Below are 24866 nucleotides of genomic sequence, written 5' to 3'. Positions count from 1 at the left end.
TGCAAATGCGGATCAGGAGCTGTGGGCTCCTCATCCGCATGAGGATACATTCCAACACCCACAGCTGATCGAACCGCATGCCCCGCGTTGACTTTCTGAAAGCTGCCTCGAAATATGAATTAACACCAAGGCGCTGCTTTGGAGGAAGGCCTCCGATTTTCTCCTCCAGCACAATAGTTGGGATGGACTGCGTGAGTACCCGGAGGTCTTTGACGGTCTTGCTGAAAGATTTTTTTTTTTTGGGGGGGGGGGGGGGGGCGGAATAAGTCAAGGGATTTTCGCTTCCTTGCATTTATTTGTTTCAATGTCGTTAGTCGTTTCTTATGCTGCCAGCTGAACTGGTTCAAGATAAGCTTTCTTGAGTATTTGCATCGTAGGCAAGTATTGCATATAGGACGTCGTCACAGTGCAGGGTTTCGAGAAGTACGCTTTTTCATACTGTGTATGTTGGCCAGGTGAGAGAGGCTCAATCTAACAGCCGGGACAAAGTAGCAATTTATCTCGTGCTTTGAACGTAGCATTCGTTGAAATGCCTTGAGCACACGACACAGGTTTCGTCGAGAGCCTTGTCATCTCGCGTTATGTTTCGAGCCCATTCTTGCGACCGATGAGGGTCGGACGGGGCGCGGAACGACACCTTTTCTTTCGACGACTTGTAGCCACCTTTGCAGAGCGGCACGAAACACGTGCGACCTTTTTTGTCGGCATTATTACACGTGCATCTAGAGGCACAAACAAATCAAACACAAATCCCAGCCCGCGCGCACTTGCCAACTGGCTGGGCGAACGGCGCGCCTAGAACAGCGCGGCCAAAACTCGCCTGGTAGCTGCAGCGCCACCTACGCAGTGCATCCAAACTGGTTTCACAGGGACCCCTTGAAATGGCGGCCGTTCACGACACTAGGAAAACCTTCTAGCCTCTGTACTAGAGGGAACCAGGGAACTCTGGCGCTGCAGTCGTTGTCCTACACCTGAACATCGCCCCCGAGTGCTCCGTGGTCTCTGCGCATGCGTTAGCTGAGAGAAGGTGAGAAAGGAGGACAAATTGACTTTACCGGATGTGACGTCACATTGTTGTTTGTTTTTGCTTTTTCGAAATAACTACCCTCGAACTCAGACGCATGGCTTGCGTCTCGTTCGCGCGTGTAGTACGTATGGCTGTTGTCCGCTTTTAGTTTTTGGCGAATGCTTATAGAAGCTTCAAGTTGCGGACACTGCGGTGGGCCAGGGCTTGATGACATTTGTAGCCCAGCTGCTGGTGCTACCGCGACGTACTTGGAGCAACGGTAAGTGTTGTGCGATTACCCGTTCTCTTGCTAACACGTAAAAAACCGGTTGCGCATTCGAGCTGTGGTTGATGTGATCTCGAAATTCGAAGGAACACGAAACGGTTGTCGCAGGTCCCGCAGTGATCGCAGTATAATTCATTCGTTTGTGCCTTCAACACTGCAGTTCCTACGCGTTGCACCGATGTAAAAAAATTAACAAAAAAACAGCGACATCTTCCACGCGCCAGAAATGCATGCACTCAACTAGCGTGGATGTCGTCCTATGATGTTTATCGCGTTCTTAAGTCTATTTTTCTCCATCTCTATAGGATGACTACGCTATGCCCTTCTTATTTACCCATGCAGCGCATTGCTGCATTTAATTAACTTTCTCACTGCTGACCGCGGTATGGGCGTCAGAGGCTTTCATTCGTTGCAGTGAGATAACGAAAGCGTATTTCCTTCACTTAAAGCTTCTTAGTAGCCCCTTTGCGAGCCGTCGAGTTAAATCATACAATGCGTACGTTGTGAGCGAGCTGGTAAACGAACCCACTTTACTGCTGCTGCTACTATCGCTTTTACTGGAACTTTCAAAATTAAACATATATGAGTATGAATCGGCTCACCAAGCTTTATATGCACGTCCGTTGCTTTCGTTCATAGATCATGTGCGTAGCTTTGCAACTGTGACCGATATTTAAAAAACAGCAAGAAGGCAGATGACACAAGTAGTGTGTCTGCTTTAATTGTTGTCTGTGCTGTTTTTAGAATAGCAACCAACTCCACGCACTTGTGCTGTTTACAGCTAAAACGTGTTTTTTCTTGTTGCATGAGGAGCATTTACTTCTAATTGTGGCGGCAGTAACGTTGTGAATTGTCCTCGGCCCAGATCGCTGACTGTGTGCAAATTTGTCTAATTTGTTTCACTTTACTGCTGTCTTTACAGCTTCTGCTTATTTCCTCTGCCTGCACCTTATATTTGTTGTGTTTATTGAGACCTGGCCTGTCTCTGCTTCGTTGAAGACAAATGGACACAAGTACTGGTCGCTGTTGGTTTGTTTGGTTTGCTCAGTCTGAGCGTGGTATGTATATGCATTTGCTAAAAGGGTATGCTGCTGCACCTAATGCAGGTACTGCTTATCTAAAGGTAGATTTAATTAGTAGTGGTTTGAGTGATGTATGACACCAGGGAGTTATTGTTCTAGAAAGGTGACAAAGCTGGTCCACAAATTTAAGGTATGGAGATGCTTAACCATGTAAGTGTTCTAAGTTGCCGAGAAGTATTACACACATTTAAAATTTCAGTTGCAAAAGACATAGTAGAAGAATCCAGAAGATTTGCTGCCAGATGTCTTGAGACAATACATTGTAGAGAAAGCGTTATAGTGTGAGCTGCCAATGATTGTCGTCAGCTCTAACCCATTTTTCTATATAGTCATTGTTGCTTCATAGTCTGTTGCCATCGTATGCTTGTTATAAACAAAAAATTGACCTGCGTGACTCCCCTGATTTTTCTCGCTCATAAGCTACAAATGTTTTGATTTCGGCTGCCTTGGTTCCTCATGGTAGAAAACGAGTGTTTATTAGCCACTTGCCAGCTTCTAAGATCATGTACATTGTAGTATGGGTGTTTTAAAGGATACTTAACATCTGCCATCATGACTGTGAGTGCTGCTGCCCAGCACTCTTAGGGCTATGCTTAGTACACATGCGCAGCTATCCAAGAAAATTGACATCGGGACAACTGCCATTTAAGCTCACTTGGTAGAGCATTGCAAGCACAAGGCAGAAAACGTGGGTTCAGCTTCGTTGTCTCTTGTGCAAAGCATTATCATGATCTGTCTCCTGGCTTCGTACATCCAGTCAGATAGGCTCAATAATAGTAACGTGCCTGATGGTGGGTCGTTAGTCTGGGTCCTTAGTGCAGCAGCCCAATTCTTTGCCCGTTAGCCTACAGATGCATGCATAGCGCGCCAGATTAATCTCACTGGTTCTCTCATAGCAGCTGATTCTTTCAGATGTTATGTGACACAGAGTTTGGGATTCTCCCGTTTCAGCTCAGATGCAACATAAAGCAGACGTTGTGTCTATTTTGGTGAGAAGTTGTGTGTGCAGTTGTTTTGGTTTCTCTGTGTTGACGTATTGTGCTTTGTATTTCATGTGGTGTTAGGCATTACCTCAATTGCAGCTTCAATGCTGTGCCCATAAAAACAGTTGTAGGTAGGTGCTCAGGAGTAATGGGAAGCTCATTCTTCCTAATTCTCTCATGCATACAGCAGGTAGTGCGTCCAGTTTAGTGCCACACACCTGTGTGGGGCATTTCCTTGTTCTTATTCTGTTGATGTGTTGTACATAGGGGGAAAGTCAGTCCTCTACATCATGGTTGTCAGTGGCGCTGAATACAGTGCAGTCTCAGCCTCGCTGCCTTGAAATGTCATAAGAGGTGACATCTGGGCATAAAGTAGCATCTTGCTGTCCCTTGTCATTGGGCATAGCCAAGGTTGTGGTTGTGCAACCCAAGGATCCTGGAAAAGGAGCAAAAACGTTTATTGAGCTCTAGAAAAATTTAATGAATTTCGCGGAGTCAGATGGTGTCTTCCATCTTTTTAGCAATAACCCTCTGCCTATAGTCCAGGGCTCCACTGGATGCCGCTGCCAGCTGGGCCCGTCGGATCAGCCCTAGTTGGATGTCCTGACAGTCGCTAGAGAGCATTCCTTTCCATTGCTCCGCACTCAGGTTTGGTGCCGCGTTTGTTTTCTGGCAGGCCCACGTTATACGGTAGAGCGTGGGTGTTTCCTGGCACCATGGGCATTTTTCAGTGTACTGTGTGGGTTGTATTTTACTGAGTGTATTTAAGTTCGTATATGCACCCGTCTGTAGCAGCCTCCAAGCTATGGAGTCCTCTCTAGTGAGAGAGCTATGCAGTGGGGGGTACCGCTTCCTGCTGCCCTTATAGTGGTTTAGGATAGCCGAGTATTCTCTGGGGACTGGCTCAGTTTCCTCGAGGTCATTGGTGGAGGGTGCTCGGTATGCTGTGTATTCTCGAGCTACCCTGTCAACCTCACGGTTGCCTTCCACGTCCGTGTGACCCGGCATCCGCACTATCGTGTGTCTAATTGGTTGTTCTTTTTCTGGGTTTTGTGTGTGGTGATCTTCAGAGCGAAGTATGTGGAGCGCTCTGTGACCTATTCTGCCTAACATGTAGTTTCGGCATGCTGTTTGGGAGTTGGTTAGTATTGTTAAAAACCACCTAGTCCGATAGCCCTCCGCTGCCGCTAGAGCGACGGCCGCTTCTTCAGCCTCGACTACCGTGCAGTCCCGTAGAGACGCGCTGACGATTTCTCGCATGTCCGAGTTTATGCATTTGTACATAGCCACCCACTTTTCAACATCGGCGCCATCGGTACCGCAGAAACTTCCAGGATCCTTATTTATAACCCCAACGCAGTAGCGGCGGTGATAAATAAGGATCCTGGAACTTTCTGCGGTACCGATGGCGCCGATGTTGAAGAGTCGGTGGCTATGTACGAACGCATGAGTGGAATCAACAGATGGGACCCTACGCATATGCTAGTTAACCTGTTGTTCTACCTAAGAGGCATGGCAAAAGTGTGGTACGAAAACCACGAAGATGAGCTAACAAGCTGGGACCAACGCAAAGAGAAGTTGACAGAGTTGTTTGGCAAACCAGCCGACCGTAAAATTGATGCAAAACAGGAACTGGCCTCCTGTGCCCAATCCCCTATGGAGTCCTGTCTCTTGTACATCCAGGACATGCTGGCACTTTGTCGTAAAGCAAACCCGATCACAACATAACAGAAGCTGAGAAGGAAGTATTTTAATGATTGGAAAATGTAGAGAGGTCGGCCGGATAATGGAGCATCTGGCCTGCTACTCTACGTAAGGGAGGGGGAAGAGGGGAAGAAAAGGGGTCACAATGATGGATGATAATGGGAGGAACGAGGTGAATGACACATTACACAACTGGTATCACAGGCGTGAGTCCAGGCCAGTGTCACCTAGGAAACGTGAAAGTGCACGCATTGTCTCTGTCGTCTGCCAACTCTGTGGCCACGCGCCTAGCAAGAGGTCCTCCGACAGTGGTCCATTGTGGAAATGTCTCAATGTATCTGCCAATGTCAGTCTTTCTCGCGCATACTCAGGGCACACCACGAGCACATGTTCTATAGTCTCTACAGCGCCACACACTGAACAGTCCGGGGAGTCTGTCCGTCCAATAATGTGCAAATATTTGCGCGTGAAGGCGACGCCTAATCGCAGTCTGTGTATCAGGCATGTATGAGGGCGTGGAATTCCACGCAGAATAGGAAATTTCTAGCTGAGAAGGTCGGGCATGTGCTTAAGGGCATTGCTGACGACGCCTTTAATCTGCTCATGTGCAAAAGCTGCCCTACAGTTGATGTTATCTTTAAAGAGTGCTGAGAATTCCAGCAGGCCAAAAGCCGATGCGTCTTGCAACCATTCGCCAGACTTCCTAATACTGCTGCAATGCAGACGTGTGAAGATCAACCCACACAGCAGCATGTACCGCTATCGGAGGACGTGGTGTGAATCGTTGACATGAATTGGATGTGATGGCGCCTGCATTTCTGTTCGCGTATCCCTGATGCTACATTTTCAGTCCCCTTCTCACAAGCTATCATTCACCAGGAACTTGAAAACATTGGTTTATGTTCTGTCTGTGCTCTTGCCAACACCAGAGCTAACTAATACCCTTCTACTATTTTTGCTCCATCCCGACGCTTCTCTCCGTGTTATCGCAACCCGACTGAGTGGACGACTGCAGACGACCAGCCGATATGTTTCATCTGCCGCCGCATTGGTCATGTCGCCTGATACTGTCGCAGCTCGTCGCCTTTAACACTTCGCACGCCGACCAACCTGAGCCGTTTTGATGAAAATGTTTCGCCCACCGCTGAATCTAACAGCGCCAACTCTGCTAGGAACATGTGGTACAGTTGCTCACCATCGTCGCACGTACACCAGTCTCGTTCACCGCAAACATGTTGCCCACCTTCCTGTTCGCTGCAGCCATGTCGCCTTTCGTCCCCTGTGGCATTTGGCCACACCCGTTCGTAAAACTAAGAAATGCAGCCCTCGGAGGTAGTGCTGCATTGCCTAATGCTGCAGCAAATCCTCTGTCTATGCCCACAAGAATAAGTGTAATTGGCGTTAAAATAGACAGCATAGCTGTCCAAGCACTCATCAACAGTGGAGCCCACATATCTGTGATGAGTGCTAGCCCGTGTAGACGTTTAAAGAAGTTCCTCACCCCAGCAGCTGCCCGAGTGCTTCATATGACTGACGGTGGCATGCTGGTTGTTCTTGGAATGTGTACTGCAAGTATAGCTGGCCGCCCTAGTTCTGTTCTCTTTGCTGTGATCGTCTTCCCTCATAACGTTATCCTTGGATTTGACTTTTTATCCACTCATTCTGCTCTCATCGACTTAATGACCGGCGTTCTTCAGTTAGAACTGCCTCAACTCGCCTATGCTCCGAGCACCGCCTCCCCGCACTTGTGCTCACTTCACGATGTGCGTTTGTCACCCGATGCAGTTACTTACGTCACTTTGACCGCCCAGCCACAGGTTCCTGATGGTGAATATGTTCTTTGCCCCATCATCGATGTGCTTTGAACCAGTCACGGTTACTAATAATGACATCGTTTTACCGCTTCTGAATTTCAGCCTGTGCCCTGAAGTGATTCCAGCCAGCATTTTCTTGGACAGCGTTTCTAGTGGTTCTGAATTTGATGTTGAGAGTCTGCATTCTGAGAAGGGTTTATTAGTGCCAATTGCAGCTCCCAGCTCTGGTTCATTAACGGATGACTTTGCAAAAAGACTGCACTTAACCTCACCTCTACACAGGCCAGGGACATACGTCTCCTGCTTGAATCATACAATGGCATCTTTGATTTCGGCTACAGGCCTTTAGGCCGAACATCTGTTGTTCACTACCGTATAAACACTGGAGACACAAATCCTATTTGTCGGCGTCCCTATCGTGCATCGCATGAACATCGAGTCATCCAACCAGAGGTGGGCAAAACGCTCTGCAAGGGGGTCATCGAGCCATCAGCCAGCTCTTGGGCTTCGCCTGTCGTCCGTGTGAAAAAAGAAAGATGGTGCCTGGCATTTTTGCGTCAATTATTGCCACTTAAATGGGATCACACGAAAAGATGTCTACTCACTACCATGCATCGATGACGCCTTGGACTGCTTGCACAGTGCTAAATACTTATCGTCCATCGATCTTCGATCCAGCTACTGGCAGATTTCAGATGATGAAATGGTTGGAGAAGACAGCCGTCATCATGCCGGATGGCTTATATCAGTTCAAAGTCATGCCCTTTGGCCTATGCAATGCTCCAGCGACAATTGAACGTCTGATGGACTCTCTTCTGCGAGGCTACATATGGACCGCCTGTCTTTGTTACCTTGACGAAGCTGTTGTTTTTTCTCCCATGTTCGGCAGCCGACTTACCCGACTCGCTGCCATTATTGCGGTCTTCTTAAAAGCAGACTTCCAACTGAATTCCACGAAGTGTCAATCTGGGCGTCGTCAGATTACAGTGTTGGCACACCTCATTGACGCATCCGGTGTTCAACCAGATTCGGAAAAAGTTCGTGCCATACGCAGTTTCCCTGTGCCACATTCTGCTTCTGACGTGCGCTGCTTCGTCAGCCTGTGTTCTTACTTTCGCCGTTTCGTCAAAAACTTTGCCAACATTGCTCAGCTTTTAACAGATCTTCTAAAGGAGAACACGCCATTCTCACGGGGCCCGGAGCAGGCTCACGCTTTTGCCGCTCTCATCGGGTTTCTGACCACCCCTCCCATACTTGCCAACTTTGATCCATCTGCACTGACCGAAGTCCACACTGGTGCAAGCGGTCATGGCATCGGCGCTGTTCTCGATCAACAACACAAGGGTACCGAGTGCGTGATAGCTTATGCCAGCTGCCTGCTGTCACCTGCCGAGAGAAATTACCCCATCACCAAGTGGGAGTGCTTCGCTTTAGTTTGGCCTATCGTCACGTTCCGGCCATATTTGTACGGCTGCACATTTTCGATCGTTACAGACCACCATGCACTCTGCCCGCTGTCTTCCCTCCGGGACCCGACAGGGCGGCTTGGTCGCTGGGCTTTGTGGCTCCAGGAATTTTCATTTATTGTCACTTACAAGACTGGATGCCTCCAAAAGGACACTGACTGCCTCTCGTCACCCCGTGGATCCATTTAATCCTTCTACGCATGATCCGATGACCTGCGTGATGGCGTTCACTGACATGACTGACATGCACGGCGAACAACAACGCGACGAGTCCTTACAGCCCATCATCGCCGGAATACAATCACTCCAGCAGCACTGACGACACATGCCGCATGTTCGTGCCGCACAACGGCATCCTCTACCACAGCACTATCAACGCTGATGGCCCTGAGTTGCTCCTTGTCCCTCCTTGTCATCTGCAATCTGTTCTTGAACGTCACGATGCACCGACGGCGGGACACCTTGGAGTTTTGCGTACATACGATCACGTACGACACCGGTTCTTCTGGCTGGGTCTCTACTGCTTACTGCACTCTTATGTCGCAACTTGTGAATTGTGTCAGCACCGAGAGAAACCTCCCCGACCACCTGTCGGATGACTCCATCCAGTTGAAGTTCCTTCCGAACCGTTCTCTCGCTTAGGCCTTGACTTGCCTGGCACTTTTCCGACGACTAGAGTTAACAAGTCGATTGCCGTCGCTACTGATTACACGACACGCTACGCGATAACAAAGGTGTTGCCGACTATAGTTGTGCAACAGACGTCGTTGATTTTCTCCATCACTGTTGTGAATGTGACCAAGTTCTCGCGGCATTATATTGTAAATACAGTCTTTCTATACTTCCAACATCCCCATAACAGTATGCTTTGCCTTTGGCATGTTCATGATCACCGATGGCATACAAAATAGTGATGCAGACTAAGCTTCGCAAAGAATTAATGTTCCATCTCTTCCTTACAGGCTGCTGTGTTTCAACTAAATCTGCATTTCCTGTGTCCAGTGGTCTCGTTGCTCAATTAGTGCTTGCCTATTTCTGTTGCACTGCAACCCACTAATGTTAAAATGTGATACTTCTCCTCTTTTCCGTTGTCCTCCTGTCCTTTTACACTGCTGCAAACTTTTAGATTTTGATGCTCGAATGATTAATACAACAATTGATGCTACCATATTATGTGAAGACTGTCATGACGGCAATAATTTAGGTGGACCTGAAACTAAATGAAAAAAAAAAGAAAACAGACGTGTGAGTAGGAATAACTTGTGACCAAACTGGCTCCATGCTAAACTTTGCCTCAAGGAAATTGGTCTTAAAAGTCTCAAACCCTTTTCGTGCTCTCGTGACTGTCTAATAGACAGTCACGGAAGTTGCACAAAAAGGAGTGCCTTTCTGTTGGGGAACTGTTTTTATCACGAGTATGCTATACAGCACCAGTTGTGCTATGAGCAGGCACAACTGCACATACAAGCTATAGCCTGAACTTTAAAATAATTTCAGATCTATTTGTGAACTTCCCAAGCCACTTCACAACTGCAAGCTGAATCTGATGTGTGCTGTCTCAGGGTCATGACCTATATTTGGGGGAAGACTAAGAATGCAGCCTGTGACTGAAGTTTCAGTGTTTTGAGCCCACCATTTCGAAATGCTTTTTATGTGCACTCAGTAGGAGACAGTTCTCCAAGCTTCTTGATATGATTTTCAGTGATACTAGAAGCAAAGCTTATTAGTTGTATTATACTAAATTGTCATATTTTCTCTAATATACTGTGGTCGTGATAGCACCACACTGCTTAAAAGGCATTGAGAATAAAAAAGCTACTTATTTGCCCTAGTATAATGTAGAAATCGGCATTCTGCAGTCTGAAAAGTGAAAACAAAAACATTATCGTTGCAACATTCACAACCACTTTAGCTGCTCATAAAATCATTGATGTACATGTAAAGAGCCTCTATGTTGTGTCTGTTAAAAACATGCTCCATCATGCTGCAGCATTATGCACATTAGCTTCGTGTAGAAGCCACAGCTGTTGCAATGTGCTGCACCGCAATGCACCTTGGTTATGTGGAAAAGCTACCATTGTTGCTATGCTCTTTACTGGTATACACGTCAACCTTGTGGCAAAGCCACTGCACTTGCAATGTGCTGCACCTCAAAACGTTTCAGGTATGTGGGAATGCACACTTGCATGCGCTAGATTTGGGCATTTTTAATGCAAATAATTATTTTTTCATACCAAGCACTTTGCAGTAGGCAATTTTACGTCCCGACTCGTTTCGGTCTTCTGCATTGAAAACAAAAATATGTTACAGTGACCCCGAACCTGTTTCCCAGCATAACAACCTGACACTCTAGCCATTTGACCACTGTCGTGCACATACTTCTTGCTCCCCAATGCATTGCTGTGTGTATGGGATAGTGGCACGTGTATAACAGTGCATAATACATGTCAGAGCATGTGTGCATATACAAGTTGCTTATCAAACTGTGAGCATGTCAGTCTCTCCCATTCTTCCTTTGTAGCTGGACTTCGAGGTGCTTTGTTAGAATGCACCACCTTCGGGATTCGCTCACATTTCCAAGTCCCCCTCACTGTAGCAGCTAGCACAACATGGACACTGTACCTTTATGCTGTAATGTTTCTTCACTGGAGTACAAAAAGGAATTGTGTAGATCCAACATACATGTTAAAAGTGGTTAATGAGAATCTATGAAACATTCATATTTAATGCATTGTTGCAATCCAAATGATGGAAAGCGTATTTGCGTTGGCAAGCTAGCAGTAGCAGATGTCACAGGCATGTTATGCAGGGAAGCCACCTTATCACCTATAGCTGTTCTCTGTGCAGTGAGGATGAAGGTGACATGTGCTTGTTTAGTGAAGAACGTTGACAAGAGGTGTATGCACAGAGACATATGACACTTATCTTAATACTACATGTAAGGCTTGTATACTTGTGTCGCAGCGACACATACCCATTCTATGAGATGGGCCTAGAATAGGCACGTGCCCATTTGCGCATACTGCATAAGCCAAGTTTTCCACTCGTCAAAACAGCTGCCACCACAGTGTTAGGAAAGAGGCAAAGAAACGATGCCTTTGCATTCATACTCTCCTCACAAAGCTTGTGTCATATATGCAATCACTCGCCATACACAAACATATTGGTCAACACTGCAATGTTTGGAAGAACCCAAACCAACGCTACATAGCCATTTACCTGCAACATAAATCCCGACTGTGTCTGGAATCTACATAATGTTTCTTAATTTTTCAGGCATTTGGTGGTAGAGGCCAGCGCATTAGACAGAAATCCTTCTTGACTGCAGCAATGTTCAGAATGTAGTATGAGGTACTCTGTCTAGCTGGAAGTTGAAGATAGATGTTATATTAGTAGTTAAAATATAGTAGCTAGTATTGAAACTACACATGCAATCAAGGCTGAGCCACATGCGAACACGGAAGAGCAGACACACACGGTGGTCACTTGAGCTGGCATTGTGTAGCTTTACCAACAAGCCCAGCTGGACACTGAAGTAAGGCATGTTGTTGGGCTAGTCAGCTTGTAGCTTCAGCAAAATTTTAAACTGTGTGAGGAAGACAGGACATGAACAAAAGCATAGATGCATGCGCAAAGTATAGACTTCCGACTGGCTTTGTTTGGTGAAGGCAGAGAGTTCTTCAAATGGCAAAACAAAAAACATTCGCAAAGAAATTGTGCAAGAGGCAGATATGAAAAATAGCAAGGCCACCTGTGCATTAAGAGTGCAGTAGAGTCCCAAGGTGCCCATCTAAGAATTCTATTTCTTTCCTTGATAGGTATCAAGAAGGTGAGATAACTTAGTTGTCACAAATTTTAGCGATGTGGAATGCTTTGATGACTTCTCTTTCTGCTTTTGAGCTTGCCTTCGAAAGGAATTTATTCTGTTCCAGATGAGGCAGGCAGCTTTTGCTGTCGCAGCTCCTGCACTGCAAGAGGAGATTCTCAAGGAAAGAATTACTCAGATGGGCACATTAAGACTCTCCTGCACTCTTAATGCATACATGGCCATGATATTTTTCATCACTGCCTCATGCACAAATTATTCGCAATTGCTCCTTGTTTTGCTAACTTGAAGTACCGTATATATTCTCTGCTTTCACGAAATAAAACCAGTTGGAAGCCTGTGCTTTGTGTGCGCCTATGTTTCAGTTCATGTCCTGTCTTCCTTGCGGAGTTTAAAATTTTGCCTAACCAGCTGTATAGCTTGTGTATACAATGAGTAATTAATATTATGATGACTGCAGCACAGCAATGGTCTAGTGGCATAGTGTCGACATAGTGTAGAGATCGTACTAAGTAAAAAATCTGGAAATGCCATAAATTGTGAAATCAACCCTTATCCCTTGGTTTCCTACAGCTGCAGAGCACTTGACCACTGCAGCAGTCAGGCATGCTGTATATTGACACGTTTACTTTATCGGGCGACCACTTCTCGCCACCTAACAAATGTAATCGCGCTGCGCAGGACGTGCCTGCATGTAAAAGAAGTTTCTGGAAGTTATCGATGGGTTCCATCCACTGTCTTTCACTGCAACTTGTGTTATCTAAATGCATGTGTGCGTGACGTGAATAATATGAAACTTTGTGAAAGGCACGCGGGTCCCAGCGATTGCTCTGGAACATTCGACGACAGATGTATAAAGGCCGACGCGCTTGACCCGCTCATCAGATTTTCGACGACCGCCGATCGTGTTCGCGGCTACCATCCTTCTTTGAGTGTAGCCTGTTTTTGAGGGCACAACTTCGCCCAATAAAATGCTCGTTTCATTAATCAGAGTTTTGCTGCCCACGTGACAATATTGGGGAGTGCCAGGAATTGAGAGATCGAGACAGACCGCCACTAGAAGTTCCCTGGGCCAGGTGACAACTCAAATGCATCCCAATATTTCTATATTTCACTATATAAACTTTTGTAGAATGAGGAACTTTTCAAGGGTGCAGTTGTTTCACACAAAAGAAAACTATTACTAAATAGTGACCAGTTTCTTTTTTGTAAGCCAGATTGCATGTATTTGACATTGCTTACTGACTCTTACTTATTCTCGCTGTCCGATACAAGCATATGCCTTCACATGTTTTCAAACAATGTGTGGAGCCATGTTTTTGGTGGAATAAAATTGGTCCCAATACAGAGCTTCATGGCACACCGGATCTTACTAGCAATCACGGAGAAGAAAATTCATTAGTAGTTACAAATTGGTTCGCGTTAGTTAAAAATTTAGTAATCCAATTCGTAGTCCTGTCAATTCGAAGTTTACTGTCTTTTGTGTATTGGACCAAGCCGATGACCCCTGGCTTGGGCGGGCACTGGCACTTTACCTAGGGGTGGCCTTTGAAAATAGCAGTGTGGCACCAGTGGTTGCATCAGGATCTAGGCTCATGAAGATAGACAGCAACGTGCACAGGGCAAGGAGTTTGGTGGCCTGGTACTCGTCACAGTTGTGGAGAACACTATAGTTTTTGCGAGTCCTAGCCCCTACCTAGGGTACCAGTCTGTGCACTGTGTATATATATATAGGATGTGCAGGATTGCTTGTTGGCAGCACGTGATCATGCGGCAGCTGACGGGCCTTCTATGTGTTTCGCCCTGGTAGTGCGGTCGTCTTTGTGATTCTAGAGCTGTGCTGGCATTGCCCAAGAACAGGATCTAACGGCATGGTGCAGAATTGCAGAGTTGGGGTGCTCCATTCTATTCCCACTCCATTCCTTCAGAGTTGTGGTTATGCGATTCCAGTCCTTATAACTTGTCAGAATTCTGACAGTTGGACCAGTCCCACTGTTTGAGTGGTCAAACTAATGTACTCCAATCCTCCAATTACAGTAAATAAAACGCTTCCCGTATAATTACTTACTACTTGCGCCCCGATACAGCGATAGCGTAGAGGTAGAGCATCCGCCTCACGTGCAGAAGGACTGTGGTTCAAATCCAAGTGCCAGCATACTTTGCCCCGGCTGACCTTCCACATATGCCCCCATGGGTAATGTCCAAAATACCGGTACGTCTATCTATTCCCGGAATTTCTAAAAAATCGCGAATACCTACCGTCGGCCTCAGACATTTAACACTTGAATATATGTCGAAAGAATATGACTCCTTGGTGAGCGTGTATACAGACGGCTCGGTCTAGTCGTATGCATCTGGTGTGGCTTTTGTCGTGCCTGCGCATCAAGTCATTCGACGGTTTCGTCTGCATAACAAGACGACTACAACATCTACGGAATTAGTGGCAATAAGAGAGGCCGTTCAATATATTGCGCGACAGCCTCCTCAAATATGGACAGTTTTCAGTGACGCAAAATCGGCTCTTCAACTACTTAGAGTGGTGTTGAAAGAAAGCGCTTACAGAGTGTTGGCTCCTCAAACTGCCGAGCTCTACACTTTAGCGCAAGAAAACGGCCACCAGATCACATTTCAGTGGATTCCTAGTCACTGCGGTATACAGGGCAACGAACTGGCCGACGCCGAAACGAAGAAAGCACTCGAAGAACGAGAGTCACTGCTTTCAATTCCTTTTTCAAGAGCGGACGCCAACTGTCTCCTCTCCAGTGTCATCTGAAAATTGACAGCAAAGCACTGGGACAATCCGGATAATCGCCACAGACGACTCCAGAGATCGGACCCCACCATGAATTTTAGGCTACCACCGAAAATTCAACGAAGCTGTGCCAGTCTTCTGCACAGACTAAGGCTGGGGGTAGCGTTTACGCGCGGATACGTGCACCTCATGCGACGCACCGAGTCTCCACACTGTGAGGTGTGCAATGTGACTGAGACTATAGGTCATGTGCTTTGTGACTGCCCTAAGTTTGTGGAAGAGCGTGATAGGTTGGTCAAGGACCTTACGCGTCTCGACGGCGCACCGTTGTCGGAGGACGTTATTTTAGGCCCTTGGCCAGACGCTCAGTCGAGTTTCAAGGCGATCAAGGCATTACTGAACTTTTTAAAAATTACGGGCCTGGATTGCAGACTTTGAGCATGCCAAATTGCTTGCCATATGTTCTACATCTTCCTTCTATCGTCATCGTCACCCATCATGCACCTCTTTCTTCCCTCTTTCTTTCCCTCTTCCCCTTCCCCCAATGCCGAGTAGCTGGCTAGAGGAATATACCTCAGGCCGACCTCTCGGCATTTCGTGTCATTAAACTTCTTTCTCTCTCTCTCCAGGTGCCACACAATTTTCCACCAGATAAAAAAAATCCATGTTGATACAGTTGTATAAACAGGCCTGGTGGCCTGACTCCAGTGACCAGAACTGGTAATGCACTCCCTTAGCAGAGCAGGATTGGCCACAACCTCCTATATGAATAGAGCAATCAAACCCAGGTCCTCGGTCCCCAGCAGCTGCGAAGCAACTGACCACAGCGGCGGTCAGACCTGTGACGCCGCAGAGGGTGCTAATAATCTCTGGATCCGGACAGGCCACCATTGGAATCTGAACCTGGCAACGTTTAACGCTAGAACGTTCTCTAGTGAGGCGAGTCGAGCAGTGCTATTGGAGGAATTAGCGGGCATTAAACGGGATATAATAGAGCTCAGTGAGGTTGGGAGGACAAACGAAGCATATACAGGGCTAAAAAGCAGGCACATCCTGTGCCACCGGGGCTTAGCGGAGAGACGAGAACCAGGAGTTGGATTCCTGATTAATAAGGATATAGCTGGTAACATACAGGAATTGTATAGCATTAACGAGAGGGTAGCAGGTCTTGTTGTAAAACTTAAGAAGAGGTACAAATTGAAGGCCGTACATGTCTAGCCGCCTACATCCAGTGACCAGCAAGTGGAAAGCTTCTATGAAGACGTGGAATCGGCGATGGATAAGGTCAAAACAAGATACCTTTCTCCAGCCTGCTTCTTGCCTACCCTGGCATTGAAGTCGCCCATCAGTATAGTAGAGTTTGCAGAATGGAATAATTTGCGGACAATGAATACTTTCTTCCGCAACTGGGATAACCGAAAGTGGACTTGGAGGAGCCCGAATGGCGAGACTAGAAATGAAGTAGACCTCATACCCCGCGCTAACCCTGGCATCATACAAGATGTGGACGTGCTCGGCAAGGTGCGCTACAGTGACCATAGGATGGTAATATCTCGAATTAGCCTAGACTAAAGGAGGGAATGGAAAAAACTGGTACATAAGAAGCCGATCAATGAGTTAGCGGTAAGAGGGAAAGTAGAGGAATTTCGGATCAGGCTGCGGAAGAGGTATTGGGCTTTAACTCAGGAAGAGACCCTCAGTGTTGAAGCAATGAACGATAATCTTATGGGCATCATTAAGGAGTGTGCAATAGAAGTCGGTTGTAACTTCGTTAGACAGGATACCGGTAAGTTATCGCAGGAGATGAAAGATCTAATTAAGAAACCAACCCTTATACATAGCTTTCATTGATTACGAGAAAGCGTTTGATTGAGTAAAAACCTCAGCAGTCATTATGGAATCGGGGTGTAGACGAGCCTTATGTGAAAATACTGCAAGATATCTACAGCGGCTCCACAGCCACCGTAGTCCTCCATAAAGAAAGCAACAAAATCCCAATAAAGAAGGGCGTCAGGCAGGGAGATACGAACTCTCCTATGCTATTGACGGCGTGTCTACAGGAGGTATTCAGAGACCTGGATTGGGAAGAATTGGGGATAAGAGTTAATGGAGAATACCTTAGTAACTTGCGATTCGCTGATGATATTGCCTTGCTTAGTAACTCAGAGGACCAATTGCAATGCATGCTCACTGACCTGGAGAGGCAAAGCAGAATAGTGGGTCTAAAAATTAGTCTGCAGAAAACTTAAATAATGTTTAACAGTCTCGGAAGAGAACAGCAGTTTACGATAAGTAGTGAGGCACTGGAAGTGGTAAGGGGAATACATCTACTTAGGGTAGGTAGTGACTGCGGATCCGGATCATGAGACTGAAATAATTTGAAGAATAAGAATGGGCTGGGGTGCGTTTGGCAGGCATTCTCGGATCATGAACAGCAGGTTGCCATTATCCCTCAAGAGGAAAGTGTGAAACAGCTGTGTCTTACTAGTACTCACGTACAGGGCAGAAACCTGGAGGCTTACGAAACGGGTTCTACTTAAATTGAAGACATCGCAACGAGCTATGGAAAGAAGAAGAATGATGGGTGTAACATTAAGGGGATAAGATGAGAACAGATTGGGTGAGGGAACAAACGCGAGTTAATGATATCTTAGTTGAAATCAAGAAAAATGGGCAGGGCACGTAATGAGGAGGGAAGATAATCGATGGTCATTAAGGTTTATGGACTGGATTCCAAGAGAGGGGAAGCGTAGCAGGGGGCGGCAGCAAGTTAGGTGGGCGGATGAGATTAATAAGTTTGCAGGGACAACATGGCCACAATTAGGACATGACCGGGGTAGTTGCTGTTTACGCAAGCATTTTGCAAATGCGGCTCGCTTTTAAGCACCCCTCCTTATGTCTAAAAAAACAGAAATAAACATTCAGTATACTTTTTCAACTTTTACTAAGCTTATCATATAGCTCAGTGTTAACATACAGTAATCACAGGCGAGGTTACAAAAAGCAGTAATAATTGACAGTAAACACTGCTTGGATGGTGAAAAACATGGGAATCAGGTCATTTTATTTTTGACAACAACCTTTTTTGGCATAGGAGGCTCAGGAAATGGTGATGTAGCAACACTGTAAAGACTGAATAAGATAGATGTGGAATGCCTTGATGACTTCTGTTTCTGTTTTCTTTATTTTGTCTTCGAAAGGAATTTATTCTGTTCAAGATAAGGGAGGCAGCTTTTGCATCTGCAACAGAACATCGGTGGATGTTGTGCGAAGCACTTTTTCTTTGCTTTTTCACTACCTGAGCAAGGTAACTTTTTTTTGTGCTTCATCGCGCGATTTCTACAGTCAACTTCCATTAATTCTACCCTGACGAGACTGACGGGTCGAATTAAGATGCAAAAACCTGCTGAAACACCGTTGATTCATTTGGCAGTATGTGCTTGCGCAATTTCCCTCTGAATCGAACATGCATCAACTTTCTATTTGTCCAAAGTATAAAACTAAAGTAGAAATGACAACTCCAAACCAAAGTGGAAACCTACGCATACCTGATTTTTTAGTATGCCAGCCAACTTTCTAAAGTCAGCTTCGCTGTATTACAGCCATGATAAGCGGTAAAGCATATACTGAAAAGATTTCGCGCCAAAGAACAACACACACAAGAAAGACGACGACACCATGGGCGCCTGTGGTGTCGTCTTTCATGTGTGTGTTGATTTTTGGCGCAAAATCATTTCAGTATGCAAGATCACCAACTAGCCCAGCAGTTAACTCTTCTAACGTGAAGCATATGAATGCTACAAACATGGTTTTAGTTTCGCACTTGATTGTACAGCTAGGCAATTTTCGGCTCAATGTCCTTGGAAAACAAAAACTGTTCGTTAGAATCAGATACGTACTACAATCAGACATTGTCAGCTACCGTTACAGCTTAAAAATCTTTCTCAGCTGGGTCAAAAATAAGCATTTCAGGCAGGAGATAGCGTTTGTATAACACATTCACTGTCCCCTAAGCTCTGCTCAGGCAGACGTTGCCACTAAAAGGGGTCGTTATTGGGGTCTGGTCAAGTTCGCATTATATGGCGAATGCCAGTTTTAGGATCAAAATACTGAATGTTTAGGCCCATAGAAATGCATGGGCACCGGCCAGGACCGAATTAACTGAAAAATGAAATTAACGAGAGTCGGATTATTCGAAGTTTACTGTACACCCTTTTCTGTTCTACAAGGACTTGTCATTTTAATATGTAGTTTTCTTCTATCAGTGTGGCAATGGTGCTAAATTTAGCATTTGAAATCATCCATCGTTCCAAGGACAAGTGGCAAAGTAGGGGCACATTTTGAGGCTTGAAACATTTGCACATATAAAGGCAGGACACATTAACAGCTGTCCACTTAACATAATTTGGCTGTATTATCTGCATAGTATGTGGTTGCTTTTTTGGAATGTGGTCATTCTGTAAAAGAAAGTTTTATTTGTTTCAAATAAATTGCTGAACTATTGCTTGTGTGTTTTCCTGTGCTCTCTGTGCTGATTGCGCTTTTGAAAGTGCAGTGAGCGACTGCAGACTGAAATGCACAAGGGTTCACTTCATCATGTCGGGAAGGATTTTTTGGCTTGACCAAGGAGCCTTAACCCCTACCATGCATACACACTTTTTTGTATAAACACATCAAATGAAAGAGAGTGACCTCATCTATTTTAAAGCCTGGCAATGTTAGACAGAGTGAAGTACAAATACCATTTGCTGTTAAGAGGAAGCTTTAGCTCGGGCCCATCTCCGACGCGGCCTATTCAAATACATGTAAAACGCAAAAATGTTTTTCTGAGACTACACCTGGACTGATTTTAATGAAATTTGTTGCATTTGAGAAAGAAAGTTAAATTCTAGTGACTGTTGGAAGTGGAATTTCGATTTAGGGCCTAAATTTTGTTAAAAAGATTTTCAAATATTCGACCGTTTGAAAAAAAATAGAAGCACGTTTACAAATTCATAGGTCTGCATCAAGAACAGACATCGCGGTTCGGTTAACAGCATACATTAGATCATTCAAAGCGGACAAATTCGATAGGTCATTTTACATCTTACGTGAATTTGTTACGTTGGTTACAAGGGTTCTGCAAAAGTTGTATTTCCATATTACTAAAATTTTTTATATTCATGTGTACATCAATTTTGTCCGCTTTAGATGTACTATTAGATGCAATTCACAGAATTGTATTATCTTTCATCATTGTCAGTTAGAGTTGTAAACTTGATAGCTTCGTATCTTGGAAATTTTCAATTTCTGCCAATATTTAATAAAAAATTAATGACCTATATCGAAAATTCGGAACCAACATTCACTAGATTTTAAGCTTTTCTTTTAAATGCAACAAACCTCATCAAATTCGTTGCAGTAGTTGCTGAGAAAAATCAATTCTCCTTTTACATGTATTTAGATAGGAGCACCTGAGCTAAAGCTTCCTCTTAAGTATTGCTGCTAAAACCTCATGTTTGTGTATAGTATGCACATGCAGTGCTGGCTATGCCGTGGTTGATCCCCGAAACAGCTTTCTCCACGCTGCTTGCTATAGCATTGCTGTGTTCTGCAAACTGAGGGCAAAACTATAAATATCTAGAAGTTCATCAGCGCAATTGACAGCTATTTCCGTATGTTTGATGCACTCCTGGCCAGGGACTTTTCGTCCTGTAGGCAAAATAGATGGCCGCCTCGGACGCTGTTTTGGAAAAAGTGCAGCATACCTCGAAAGCTTCCTCAGAATGCTTCACCAGCAGGTTCTGCTAGCGAGTGAAGTGGGGCACAATAATCGGACTTTACATGGTGCGGCACAAAACCTTAAAATGCTGCTGCTTCTGGCTTCCATTTACTATGACATGCTGGTGCACCTCAACATGGAGCAACCCCATTTTACTAAAATTCTGAATTCTTCTACCAACATGGTGTGGTGTGGCTATCTATGATCACTGTATAAAACCAGGGCAAAAAGCATGTCTAGAAAGTACAAAAGCTGGTATAACTGTAATGAATGACCTGCAGTCATCCAAAATGTGTAAAATCGCAAGAATTGGTCAAGCTCAAACACTGCAGAGTTTAACTAGTCCTGGCACAATTTTTTTTCTTATGCATGTGTAGCTGTCATTCAGTCAATTACACTATGAAACTTCAAATTCCTTCTATGTGCAACAAATATATCCTTAATGCAAACATTTAAACATGTGCCAAAGGCAGTGTGGCCCCATAACCTGGTGACAACATTGCATGGTAGGTCACAAACAAATGATGCATGCTGCAGTGCATAAGTAAGCCATGCCATTATTAGGTCATTGAAAACTGAGCATGTTAGGACCACTATGCAGCACGACATTGGTCTTTCCTTTCTGTCTTGGTGCACACTGTGGAGTGGGTGCATGTTAAAAACCTCAGGCGATTAAAGTTAAGCCGGAGTCCGCAACTATGGCATGCCTCGTAATCGTATCGTGGTTGTGACTTATAGAACATTAGAATTAAATTAATTTTAATTTAGATGTTTGAGAAGAGTCATAAGAAAATTTATTTAGTGAAGCAAGTCTTAGCACACATTAAGAATCCCTCAAAGCACACGCAGCTTTCAGTGGCATGGTATGGTCATAAAAGTTGCCATGTAGAACCAGATTAATATAAAAAAGTCCAGTCCAAAAGTTTAATGTCAGTGCTCCTTTACATGTAAGCATGAGGGACACATCTTTAAAGGCATCATCTAAATCCTGTGTAAGTATATATTGGTGAATATCAAATGGCCCTACATCTAAGGAAGTTATAGGGTGTTATAACAGGAAGCCACAAGATTTTTGGTATGCACTCTTCCTATAGAGACAATATAGGGCAGCAACAAAATAGTTGGGCCTTGTGAAGAATTCATTCAAGATCTTTGCCAATTTGGCAGGTTCACTATTACTAGAGATAATGAAGGCCAATCACCATGAAATGCTTTCCCAAACCTCATCAGCATTGCATCACTTATTTCAAATAACTTTCTTTTTGTCATTTTGCCAAATTAAAGTTCTCGAAAACCTGCTTGGCTGGTTTCAAGAACTTTTTGAGAACGGTTTGGTTCCATTCGAATGCAGCATTGTCAGTCTTTAGTGAACTAGACCCATCTTTACTGATATGCAATCAAGTAGATCAAAGCAGATGCTGTCAAAGTGCATGTGACAGAGTGTTAGGAGTGGGCATTCCTGGGTGATGTTGCCAAAAAGGGAGTTGTGAGCTTAATGCACATAGCAGCTGTAGCATATGAAAACCAGCACATTACTAATTTTTTGGATACCGCAGGGCTTGCACTGATGCTGGTCATAGTCTACTATAATTTCCACCATATATGGCCCTTGTAATCACAAGTTTTTATTGTCCTACAATATATTCCCTCTGTGTAGAATCAACATCTCTGCCAAGGACAACAGAAACAATACGATTGGAAAATGCAGAATTCTCCATCTGCGGAGGTGGCTGGCTGATTGCCATATAAGATGCTTTGTGAGCTGGCATTGATGTCTAAATCTCAACTCATCTGCAAGCGTGCAAAATAGGCTTTGGGATACTTTTACCATAAGCAGAGACTAGAATGACTGTTGCCTGTGACATATGGCACATACCCATGACGAGGGATCAGCTAGGATTCCCCATGAATACAACGTCAAATAGCTTTATATTCCCACTAACTTGATAGTACATAATACTGATATGTAACAAAAATAAACAACAAAGTAACTGAAAAACGAACAGGTCTACTACGATTGAGCCACAAAGGGATTAAGATGGAAACATTTGTGTTAATAGTATGAAAAATATGTGCCTAAGATGTCATCTTCCCAGCAGCAACAACATGATCATGCACAAACTAGCATTACTCTTCAGGTGCACCCCAGGCTGCTCACACCATTTTCTACAAGATTTGAAGCCCAACAGGCAGAAGGGGTCACAATTTGGCCAGTCAGAAGGGCAATGCGCTAAATACAAATAAAAAAAACCTACAGGCCCACTATGCAATGCTTTTGCCAAACTATCCCAACCTTCAATGTGTGCAAGTCCACAATGACCAGGAAAAGAAGTAAACAAATTCCTTAAAGATGGAATGAAAAAGAAATGTTGCGACAATTCAGAAATGAATTCTTTGTACTTTCTAGTGGCACACGGATAGACAGCCGGTGGGCACAATTTGAATTTGAACTCATGGCAGTGCTGCAGGGGCAAATACCACACTCATACTTCTGAAAAGCGTTGGTTACAATGCTGATTTGGAAGGGAAACATTGCAAATACTTCTTCAGAAGTTCAAGCATCTGACCAGTAAGTTGTTGAGCATGACTAGGGGAAATATCAATTTCACAAATAGCACCATTTCAAATAAACTGGCCCACTGCATTACTATTTTTCTAAAAGCCTCTGTGCGCGTTAATACAACCTCAACCTGAGGCAGCTTACATCTAGGTCCCATGGAATCAAAAAATACAGCGGCGAGTATAACACTTAAATTTGCTATCTTGCGAACATGAGCGAAAACTTCAATTTGAAAAGATTTGCTCGAAAGGAAAACTCACGGCTGTAACTCTGCTGCTCGTCGCCAGTTGTGTTAATAATAATAATAAAAAAAACATCTGCACGATGAATAGACACTTCGATATTTGAAGCAGCTCGTTAGTGGATATCAAGGAATGTGCACTGGAAAAGAGCGAAACATGTAACCGACCGACTGACGGAAGTAAGGCTCACAGGATAAGTTTTCTCTTCCTACACCGATAATGCAGAACGTATTGTGCAATTAAATCGCCCGTAATGCGCAGCAATTACCGCACTCGATTGAAGTCGCCATCGCAGCGACGCGCCATTTATTTCAGGACCACGAAAAACAAGGTATTCACTTAAGTACAGCGGCGGTTTACCTGTCGGCAAGCCCCTAACTCGCATATGACGAAAGCAAATCTCACGGAGTCCAAGCCCACGATTGCTCAAGTCAAACTGCGCTCGCACGAATATCGCGCACGTTATACGCTTTCGACACGCACAAAAGCGCGTGCAGAACGTCTTGCAGCCGACACGGCGGCAATGGCTAATCTACGTTCGAGAGTAGCTTTTTCAAAAACGTAAAAACAAGCAACAATGTGACGTCACATCCTACAAGAAAGAGTTGTTCTCCTCTCTTACCTTCTTTCAGCTCACGCATGCGTAGCGACCGCGGAGCCCTCGGGGGCGATGTTCAGGTCTTCCCATAATTCTCATGATAGGACAACCGCTCCCATTGTAGTTCACGTAGACACTAGCGCCAGAGTTCCCTCTAGTCATTTTGTAGGAAACTCTATGCACGTGACGTGCCTAGGGACAGCATCGTTTAGGGACTTTTGAGCACGACCTACTGGAACTCCAGACCTGCACAGATATCCGGCTTCTATGGGAGCAGCTTGCGCCCACTTTCGTTCAACCGACGGCCGTAGGTGGCGCTTTTATAACCTGTTCGTCTGCTACGCGGTGGGCGGCTGTGCGGCGTTGTAATTAGTACGGCAGCTGTTGTGTTGTGACGAACTGCTTGTCTAGTTGATGATTTTTGCTAACACAGTGACAGTGATGTCACAAGGCTTTGATCGGTCACTTGGCTCCAAAAGTTGACTGCCCCAACCTAAAAAATGTCGGAGCGTGTAGTCCGCTGCTCTCTAAAAAAGCGTTAAATAGCCGCTCCTATTGCCTTTTTCAAGCAGATTATTATAAATCACATTGTGTATAGAGTTCGCACAGTACACAACAGTTTTATTCTACACGTTGTAAAATTCGCTTCTGCGCTCTTTAGAAACTTGAAACCGCCGTAATTTTCGACGACAGAACGATTACCACTCATTTTAACTCTTAAAAGTTGTCCGTGAATGCGTCGTGAGCTCAAAAAGTGAATTACACCACAGCTTCACTGCGTACGTG

General features: G+C 44.9%; 2 long non-coding RNA genes across 3 annotated transcripts; one reads left to right on the top strand and one right to left on the bottom strand.

Moving 5' to 3' along the window:
• Positions 1-972: 972 nt before the first annotated feature.
• LOC139059822 (uncharacterized) lies at positions 973-23996 on the bottom strand. 2 transcript variants are annotated; one of them, XR_011514359.1, is made up of 5 exons: positions 23843-23996; positions 23501-23621; positions 11561-18159; positions 3576-3793; positions 973-1017 (listed from the first exon to the last, which is right to left on the bottom strand). It is a non-coding gene; the product is annotated as an uncharacterized lncRNA (long non-coding RNA). The 2 variants fall into 2 exon arrangements; XR_011514358.1 differs by lacking the exon at positions 973-1017 and having other exon boundaries at positions 2344-3793.
• Positions 1113-19423, top strand: LOC139059821 (uncharacterized). Its single transcript, XR_011514357.1, has 3 exons — positions 1113-1286; positions 2215-2350; positions 12274-19423. It is a non-coding gene; the product is annotated as an uncharacterized lncRNA (long non-coding RNA).
• Positions 23997-24866: the final 870 nt, after the last annotated feature.

The sequence above is a fragment of the Dermacentor albipictus genome, chromosome 5, assembly GCF_038994185.2.
Source record: "Dermacentor albipictus isolate Rhodes 1998 colony chromosome 5, USDA_Dalb.pri_finalv2, whole genome shotgun sequence".
Taxonomy (NCBI): domain Eukaryota; kingdom Metazoa; phylum Arthropoda; class Arachnida; order Ixodida; family Ixodidae; genus Dermacentor; species Dermacentor albipictus.
This window is presented reverse-complemented; position numbering and strand designations above follow the sequence as displayed.